Source organism: Rhipicephalus sanguineus, chromosome 5 (assembly GCF_013339695.2).
Source record: "Rhipicephalus sanguineus isolate Rsan-2018 chromosome 5, BIME_Rsan_1.4, whole genome shotgun sequence".
NCBI lineage: Eukaryota > Metazoa > Arthropoda > Arachnida > Ixodida > Ixodidae > Rhipicephalus > Rhipicephalus sanguineus.
This window is the reverse complement of record NC_051180.1, coordinates 87547240-87557952: the sequence shown is the minus strand read 5'-3', so window position 1 is coordinate 87557952 and position 10713 is coordinate 87547240.

Below are 10713 nucleotides of genomic sequence, written 5' to 3'. Positions count from 1 at the left end.
GGCAAAGCGGCCGTGCGGGTGACGAAAACGAGCCACGTGCGCATCAGTTCGCCCCTTCTTTTTGTGTCTGTCTCATCGGCATCATCGGTATTGTGCGGCCATCTTCATTTCGGGAAACAACAGCGCATTTCACGCGCCGTGCCTCTTGTAACATCAACCAGAAGAAGAAGAGTGCGACGAGGAAGTTGTAACGGCTGAGGCAGGTTCAAGTCCTGTAACTCTAGCCGAGGCGGCAGAGTATGTTAGAAAGTTGCGAGACTTCGTGTCTTAGCAAAAAGCTGTGCCAGAGGCAGTGCACAGAAATGTAGACTCTCTGGAAACCTTTGTCTCTTCTTGCGCTTTAAGGGCACCAGTCCAAATGAAAATTACAGATTTCTTTTCAAAATAAATTGCATTTCACACTTTTGACTCTAATGTCTGCTGTGCCTAATGTTGTTCCATATTCTAGTGAATATTCAGTTTAGTGAACTTTCAGTTAAGTGAACTATTTCCTTGGGTCCCTTGAAGTTCACTCAATTGAGAGTTCACTGTACAGTGAAACCTCGGTGATACGATCACAGCTCATACGAATTTTTGGGTGATACGAATTTTTCGTTGGTCCCGGCCAAGGCCCATTGACTTGCAATGTAATGGAGTACGGTTGTTGCGAACCGATTTTCACCCAGCGACGTTTGATACGAACGTACGCTACCACCCATGTACGAAGAGGTGCTGTCCGCGCTGTCGCGGAAGACGTGCCAAGCACGTGCGAGCGCGGGAACGCAAGCGTGGGCATGCGCGCCGCACCGCCAAATCCTCAGAATCACGGTGTAAGAAAAACACTTTTTTTATGGTCAGAATGAACCTGCAGAGACGCGTCACGGCCTCCGAGAATGTGCGCAAATCTTTGAGGCTCTTATGTGCCTCCGTGTGCCTTCGCGTTTAGATTACAAAGGGCATTAACGCTATGCTTTTTTTTTCTAACGCGTCGACGCGGGCTGCTGTCGTTGTACTGTGTTTACACGTGCCTGCCTCGTGCATCAGACATCCTATGAAAGGTGGACGAGGTCCGAAAGAAGGCGAGGACGGTCTTGGCGAAGGAGTCAGGCCTCACAACGTCAACATGCGCGACCGTTGAGGTCGCACTTGTGCGAGCACGGCCGTCAATCTCCCAAAAAACATTCCCAATACATCCGCGATAACAAAATCTTAACACAGAAGCGGGGTTCTGTAATTTTGTGGCCTTGATCCATCGCGTCAAAGCGCTTCTTTTGTTACTTTCGCTGCAGTACTCCGGTGTCATGCAAAAAAGCATACTAAAATTTTGAAGGGGATGCTGCTGTCGCGGGTCACAACGAACCTGGTTCATTAATTAAATACGCGCGTACGGGCCGTATATTTACTAGTGCTGGTATGATTTCCGACATCTAAAAACTGAACTGACAATCATTCAGGATTCTTCCTGGCGTTGCTGCGGCCCTGAAAAACAATAAGTGAAAATGTGCGCCAGCTTTCTTTTGTCGCATGCTAATTTTCCATGCTTTCTGGTTATACGAATTTCGGATGATGCGAATATTTTTGGTGGTCCCATGAGATTCGTATAACCGAGGTTTCACTGTAAACGATAGAATAGACATTTGGACGAATTGATAGCTCGCTCAATAAAGGTGTCCTTTCTTAAAGAGACGTGCGTTTTCGTTTATGCTTTTTCATCGGTTTGATTACGTGTACATAGAGCACTGTTTCTTAACACCGAAGCTATTTAGCGAATCGTTCCTTTGAGTCGATCGCAGAAAACTATCATCATCTTAACGGGTATGTGCCACAGAAATTGGGTAAGCCCCACTACTCACCACTGGTCCACTAAAAATGAAGAAGGCAACAGCTAGCCCAACAAATGGCTGCGAAGAGACGGCGGCGAGCCGAAGACCCCGAGTACGCACAACGAGAGGATACTATATGGAACGGGAAAGGCAACGGCGGCTGCAAGAAGACCCCGATGGAAGGCCTACGCCAACGACGACGTGCCCGTAGATCTATGAGAGGTGCGAGCGCTTGGTTTCAGCGCGAGTTTCTGTCTGTGGAGTTTGGACAACCGTGTCGTGTCTGTGACTGTCTGTGGTTTAACTCGAACCTTTCTGCGCTGAGAATCAACGTAGAAACAACTTAGTATTACCTGGCTAAAGCCTAGCAACAACCTAGAAGCAACCTCGAACCTGCATCCCCTATAGCTAAGGCCTATAAAGCATAGGCGTGCGCAGAGGGGGGGCAGGGGGGCAGCCGCCCCCCTAGTCACCTAAGAAGAAGGGGGCGCAAAGTCTGCGATGAACCTTCGCCCCCCCCCCCCCCCCCCCTGAATGGGAACCCTGCGCACGCCTATGCTTAGACACAATCTAGAAGCAGCCAGATTAGTTTTTAGAATAGTGCAGTTTCGCTGTTTCAAGCCTTGCGCTTCGCCAGTTTTTCTTTCTTTTTTACGGATAATAATTTGATCTTCATTGTTTAAACAGCGCAAAAATTTACACACTGTTGCAATAATTTGATCGAGACATACTTATCCCCCCCCCCCTCTTTTTTTTTCCCCCTTGTTCTTCGTATGTAGTCTCTTCGCGCTTTTCCATTATATGATATATAAATAATGCTTGCAGTACACAAACACATATGTGTTTACATTATGCCGTAAAAATAGCTTTAAAAAATACCTAGGGAAGAAGTATGAAAATTGCGCGTAATACTGCAGTTTCGCGAAGCTTATCTGGTATTCTACGCACGTGACGTTTCGTAATAATCCTAACTGCATGGACAAAGCAAATTAGCACTCGGCGTGACTGCCACGCACATGCAGAAAATGTGATTGGATTCTTGCCGAAGTTGTAGCAGCACGTTTCGTAACACAGCTGAAATGATAAATGGATATACACACAGTGGAATATAGGGAGAGCTTGCGGCCAATGCGCTAATCTCGTGCTTGCATACAAGCAAGTGCTTGCAAACGCGTGGACCATGCAATCGGCACTTTGGGCCACACATTACCCAACCGTCGTCGCAGCTCAGTGACAGGTTGAGTGAATTAGCGCAACAAGCTCGCACGATCGACCACCTGCCGTTGAGGGGGCTGCCGTACATGCACACACGTCCATGTGCCGGCCGACCGTCGAATCCGAGCCTAGCGTGTCGATTGGGAGTGTAGGCCTTCCCTGACGGTTGTGCACTCACGTCTCGCCAGCTCTGTGCAGCAGTGTGAGCTGTAGGGCTCCAACCAGCCGAGCAGGAACGAGGGTACAGAGTCTTCGTGCTGCCACGCTTCTCTACAAGTCTCTGGACGTTGTAATAATGGTTGGGGTTTAACGTTCCAAAACCACGATGAGACACGCCGTACTGGAGGGCTCCGGAAATGTCGACCATCTGGGTTTCTTTAGCGTGCACCTAAAGCTAAATACACGGGCCTCAAGCATTTTCTGTCTAGAAGTTGTGTCAGCTTTAGGTTTTTATGTGATTGGATTACGCGCGGTATCTAGAAGTGCTGAATTTGCAACAGACTGTACCTGAGTGGCTGGCCAGGGTCGAACCACTGACAGCGCTCAAGGAATTTAAAAAAGACAACGGTGACATAGTAGTGGTTGGCCATTAATGTGTATTTTGCTGGCTTATCTTTTATTCTCATGAATTTTGTGTTGTGATACATCCCGAGGACTGGCAATTGTAACAGAAAAAAAATGGCCGCGTATCTGCGTGCTTCGCTGCAAATGTAGTCTAAAGACGATAGAAGAGGCGCTGCGTGAGATATGGACGCCGTCTGGCAATACGTCGGGAAACATGAGTGCTGTGTTGCGGGCTGGTAGTCCCGGCGCAGCAGCAGGCGAAGACCGGCGGTGACCAATGCGACCGGCGGGGACGCCAGCCAGCCCGAACACGCGTTTTGGCGCGAAGCGCCGATGCAGAAGAAACGTCCGCACTCAGCGAGTACTCTCCACACACTCTTTTATTTACACGTCGCCTGGGTAAAACAGGAATGCCAGAGCGGAGCCCCATGGCATTCGTACAGTGCAATACAGAACCGAAACCGAAACACAACAATGAGCTCGTGCAGAGGGCACGGAGGAAAGCAAGTTTCAGCGCAGTCGCATTTTCAGCGCAGCTTAAGAAACTACGGTCTTTAGAATTACGCATGTATGCATTTTCTATTAAAGGAACACACCACCTAATACTTACCTAGTGATGTTGCGCCTCAGATATGCGTAATGTTTGCTTTTTGATCGACAATGTACACAAGTATGAACCTAGTCAGCCGTTCAAGATAGCTGGCCCTTGGGCAAGTGGTTCAACTTCGGCCGAGTGGCTCAATCGAGTGACGTGCCGACAAACAGAAAGACAGACAGACAGGCCAAAATTTCTCCGTTTAAGTATGCCAAGGAAGACTATCGTCTTTAATTAAAGACTGCGCGCTTACGCCATTTATTTAGGGCTTATGCTTCACGCGCAGCGATATGCAGGAGCCTTCCGCACGTAGGCGTCTTACTAATAGTATTTGATTCATTGCCGCGGTCGCCGCATTTCGATGGAGGCGAGATGCTATATGTGCTTAGATTTAGGTGCACGTTAAAGAATTAACCCCAGGTTGTCGATATTTCCGGAGCCCTCCACTATACGGCGTCTCTCATAATCATATCGCGGTTTTGGGACGCAAAACCCCAAGAATGAAACTTTGGAAATAGACCGACACGTTGACACTCTTGAGCACATATTTGCGAATACGGCACTGGCTACATCTGAGCGTGAAAGTCGTATACGTCATAAAATTTTGTCGCTACATTGCGCATTATGTCCACTCTGTACTTTCCGTTTGCTTTCTCCTGATTTGGTCATGCTAAAAAATCGTCCTATCGGCTTCCCACTCTACCATGTCAGCACTCTTCTCTGAAAGAAGTTATACGGCGCGGACAACACAGCTATCCGTTTTCTCACTTCTTTTTCTTCATTCTCGTGACCTCCAGGACTTCTTCCACAAATCGTAATCAACCTGTGCCTTACGTCGGCCCGTACTATACCCGTCTGATGTCACCGCACCATCAAAATAATCTGCCCTCTTAATCTGGATTTCTCCTCCCATTGACGCCCATTTTCTACATATCAGACCACAAGCAAATCGCTCAACGCGGTATGCGGCCCGCGCACCCTAATCTCAGCCAGAATGCCACTTTTACACTTTGGCTGTCTAACCAACTCCATTGTCTCTTGTATGTTGGTCGTGGTTGGCAGTTTCTGTCACAGCATCTCATTCAACACTAAATATAACAGGCGCAAGGCCTGTGTTGGATGTCTGCGGCATAGTGGAGTAAATAGGACACGTATTAGCTCCGTTGCCCTCAATTTGACATGCAATGACGACGATGATAACCTACTGATGTAAAGACACTATCCTGAGGCGCGGCAGCCTTCCGGTGCCACAGGTCGTAACGGCAACAGCTATCGAAAAACGGCTGGCTTTTCCGTCTGCGTTGTGCTACCTGTGCACGTGACATATTCACGCTTCTCTCTCTCGCCTTTATTTACCTATCATCTTGCTCCCCTTCTCAAATCTAACCAGACGCCTTTCCGGTCTTCTTGACCTTCCTTTTCTGTTTTTTTTTTGTTTTTTCTTCTTACAATTCCATTTATAGTTCTATAATCCACGGTCCACTGTGCATAGTCTTTAGCACCTCAAGTTTGTTTGCTCATTTTACATACCGCAAGCACATCAAACAAAACAAGGAACTGTAAGGCTCCGTGTCAGAGATTCAGGGTCTTGCCAGTTGTACATCCCTTATTCGTGTGTTATCATTCCAGTCAGAGCGCAAAAGTCGATCGGTAATTTTAGGATAAAGTACCCAAATGTTTGCGCACGCAATCGCAAGCGTTTGTTGTCACTGCGCAAACGTCATACGCTTGACTGTTGGGTACGCACGTCATTAGGGAGGGTCTTTTAGCAGGGCCGGCTTACCTTGCGGTAAGTACGGAAATACCGTGCCATCGTGGTCGGCTCGCAGCTTATTTTAGTCTGCAAGACCAGTATTAGCCCCCTGGATCATCTCATCACGTTACCGCTCGCAGTGAGGAACTCACGCAGCTGAAGAAGTTCGAAGAAAGCTGTGTGGCGAGTGCGACCACGACGGTACGGTATTTCCCTACTTACCGTAGGGTAAGCCGGCACTGCTGCAACGCTATTTTTTTTTTAATAGCGTAAGTAGCCCAGGAACGCACAGGCTGCCTATTATAAAACTGGCTAATAAAAGATAGTATTGGCCGTTATTCTTTTTTCGCTTCTGCTCTGCAATGGCTGGTCCGGTTTGCAAGCTTCGCCGCACTGCACGCTCTTGGTGAGGTGCTGTGCGCACCGGTGACGCGACCGCGCTGTGCCGACAACGCTCAGCGCACCGCCCGCTGACGTGCGGGTTGCACGGTTGCGTGCGCCGCCGGCAACGACCGGCGTCCGTGATGGATGCCCGCTGATTCGCAACAACGCGCTCGCAATTCGCCGGGAGGCGCTGCGGTTGGCTTAGCCAGACCACGGCTGGCGCGCCGCTTTTGGGCTCTGTCGCGCAAAGCCCGGCCAGTGTCGACAATAAATGCGTCTGGCATGACGATGTCACCCGAATTCTTTCGGCCTTTCTCTCGACGTCGACGTTCGGTTCTTGCGACAAGGGCGTGTCGGCGGCCTTTCGGTGTATGTCGTTAGGCATGACCGGGTAAAACGAGGGGCCGAGGATTGCCCACGTTGCTTGCTGCTTTTAACGAACGATGTGTGATGCAACACCCGCTCCGAACAACGTGACTGCCTTCGACGATTATTACTTGCGCCCTGTTCCACGAACTCGGCGCAATAAAGCGAATAATCTCTAGGTTGCGCCAGAAAACCAGAAAGGGTAACGATAGCAGAGAGGGCTGCTCCACGCTCTTGCACTTGAAAAACCTCCCCACGAATTAATCTGGATTCCTGACAGAAGTTTCGCAAAAGTTCTAGTAGCCCGCAATGGACGAGTCTCCCTTTCAGTTATACAACACACAGCCAGCGTTCATTATCACGCTCTTAAAATAAAGAGCCTGCGTTACTCTTTTCGGTGAGCCCAGACTTGTCACTTATGTAACTCTCTTTAGAGATACCCGCTAACTCACTTTTGGTTGAAAGTCAATGCGCAGCAGGAGTGCACGTTTGCTATCTTATGAAGAGTCCAAGGACTATTAACTAAGGGATCACGTAACCACATAACGGATCTAGATGACTCTTGCAAGTAACTTTCGTGAATGAGCCAAATGATACACACTGGAGTGTCAAATGACCCTGAGTAAACATGAGTGCATAAGTCAACTGACTTATGCAGTCGTGTCACGCGAATATCGTTTGAAATCGTGAAATATTTATTTCAAGTATGGCACTTGCCATGCCAAGGGACAGCAAAAAAAAAAAGGAGTTCAATGTTATCACTTTAAAAATATCTCATAAAAATAACTCCCAGAGCTTTTGCTGCAGAGTAAAATAGCAAGGCCACAAAGTTGGTCTGTGATTTCCAATTAAGCGGTTGGGGTAGGCCTCGTTTACATGTCCGTGTGAGTATGGCCAACTAAAATGCCAGATTGCGATGCGCGTTCTGTCATATGTTGTAAAATTCGCCGTACAAATATGCATCGTGCTTTCATATTTTTCCTTACGAATTATGGATCAAGTTCAACAGGAGTGAAATCTGGAGGCTCCAGACATGTGTCTTGCTATGTAGTATTCCTGTTCTCTCTGAGAAGCCATGAAATACAGTATCTGAAGAACAGGACTTAATATTGCGATCAGAAAAAGGAAATGCGATACGAGTTTGCAAAACACTCCGCGGTATGGGATCCGCATAGACTGAATAAAGGGCTCATACAAAACAACAAATGCAAACAGACGTGACAAGGAACGGTTCATTTGTCATTACCATATAAAATACAACTTGCAAATAGTGTTTGCAAATGCAGCTTGGTACAAAACTTGCAGCAAGTTGTCTTTTGTCACGGAGCTCATGTGCTGTACCAGCTGCTGCGACCACATTGCAATGGGAACACAATTCAAAAGCTTTCTTGGTGCACTAAGGTTTACAAACACCTTAAGAAACGCCAAGAGGTCAAAATTTATTTGTAATTTACTGCGACCCTCATCGTCAGATCGGCGTTTTGGCATGCCAATTTCCCCAAGATGAAGGGTAATGTCGCTTTCTTGTCACAAACAGTGGCCTGCTCTAATTGCTATGCACAATTTCACAAACTTTGTAATTGCGCACACACAAGGCAGCCTGCCTAACCCCTTCATTTTGTTTTTGGGTAACCTTTCTTTCTTTTTCTTCTTTTCGCTACAGAACTTATAGAAACGCAGGAGCCGAGGTGATGTAAACCTCAACATCTCCATAACAAACCAGGTAGAACAGAACAAAACAAATAACACTATCATTCCCTGCACACCAGTCAAAATACATTTCCCTCACCTTTTATCTTGCAGCTTTTTTTACAGCTATTTATATTCGCGTAATCACAAGGACAGTACTGAGCAATATTGAATTACTGCACAGTATTCGTAAAGTTCTCTTGTATTCACGGCTTGCTGTAAAGTGTTACAGTACTCAGCTATTAATGTTACACTGTTATTGGGTAGTTTTATATACTTTTATCTTTTCTTCCATGCGTCATCAAACACGCGACTTCATGGTATTGGAAGCGTGGGAATTACCCCTCAATATTTTCTTTTCCGTGACTACACTTTTCATGAAACAACATTATTCTGGCCCTCGGGCAATGTAAGGCTGTTAACCAGCCCTGCGATCAATAAGGCTCTCTGACAGTTTTTTTTTTTTTTCTGCCGTTCTCTGCAGCAACAGTCTTCGCGTACAGTGTTTCTTGTTATTGTTTTGTTTTTAGTTTCGTTATTTTCGCTCGCGCTATAGCAGATGCTCGAAATAAGATTCCTAAGCTCTTGTCACAGTATGGTCGATATCAGGGTCGCACACGTGTATCAAATTTAGGAAATTCTTTTTTTTTTTATCATCGGTGAGGCACGTTTGTTTTGCTTCACAACAGTGACATCGTTTTCGATTTTCACGGGTATATCTGTTAATACTTAATTAATAATGCATTTGAGCTTTGGGCTTCCTCAAATGAAGCCTCGAATATTTTCGGTAATTCTGGCAACATTTTAATGCGGACTCACGTTTCGAACCAGGATACGTGCGTTCTTTGTGGTTTCATTTATTTTTTCTTTTGTCGTTCTTACGCGAGCGAATAATCTTTTTTTATTTCGTAATTTGTCCTTCTATGACGAACACCCTTGGTGCCCTTAAAGCATGCTGTCAATCTTACACGATCGTTTTCTGGGAGCCCGCTGTCACAACCATTGCTAGAGTAGAAGATAAAAAGAAAAAGAAATGAGAAGCTAGCGGATTCACAGCGGCAAGTGTCCTATTGCAGCCATCATAATCACTGAGTTTAGATACCGTCAATATCTAGTGTATAAGCTATAGAAGGTTACTCCCCTTTCCCGGATCAGTTTGCTACATTCAGGTTTTCTGATAAAATTCATCTACTGTCTGCTCATTGCTAACTTTATCCGCTGGTCCAATGAACTTCAACTCATCCGTCCTTTCAATGTTACTAGTGAGTCCTTGATGTCGACAAGGAACTTGCTCGAGACGCACGTGACTACCTTTAAACGTGCATGCGTTGCACGTAAACCAAATCATTCTTGGCGGTACGCTACTTTGTACCAAACATGGCAAGTCACCTCTTAAGAATCGACGAAGCTTGTTCCAGAGTCACGTAACTCTAGCTATATAACGCGTCCCGCGCGTTGAACGTAAACCCAGCTCTGTTTCGGCGGTACTTTACTTTGTCGTCAACCTTGCAAGTTAGCTCTTAGGATCCACAGCAAGCTTGCTTCAGAGGCACGTAACCACCTATATACGCGTGCACGCGTTACACGTAGCCCAACTCAGCTTAGACGGCACGCCACTTTGTGCATGACCAGCTTAAGACGCATGCTAAGCGTGCTCAACAGGCATCGGACCAAGGCAGACCCTCGCCAACAGGCCAGATCGTTCCGCTTCCGTCTCTCATTTTATGGCGGGGCCAGTCGTAAACTGTGGACGGGGAGACTAGGGCCGACCCTTCTTTCGAATCGCTCGCCCAAGACTTGACCAAGTGAACGCGAAGCAAAAGCTCCATATCCTCAAAAAAAAAAAAAAAAAGAAACACTAAAGAAAACGAAAGGAAAATAAGAACGTAAGTAACTACACTCGCTGCATCTGTGCCTTTAGGCAATACTTTCTTTCCCGGAGCACTTTTCTCTTTGTGTTAACGCGCCTGTATGTCTTCGTAGTGTTCGTTCGTATATGGCGGCGTAAACTAATTCTTCGCCGCGTGCGTTATAACGGCGGCTGCCCAGCGGGCGGCTTATTTATGCTCGGCGCACCGCTGATGGAGGCCTCGTGGCCATGTGGTCGTTGTAAGCGACTGGCCGCAGCGGGCGTTGGGACGACAGCTTATGGCCGGCAAACCGTGCCCCCCTCCCTCCATTCTTCTCTCCTCTCTTTTCCTACATAGCCATGATGTTGACCATGCCTTTGCGAGAGTAATGGATCAAGCCTTGATTAAATTGCGCTTTAGACGTGACCGCTGCCGCTCGGTGCAATTTTTGTTTATTCCTTGGTTTCTTGCCTTGTAGACGGCTCTGCCGTCGTA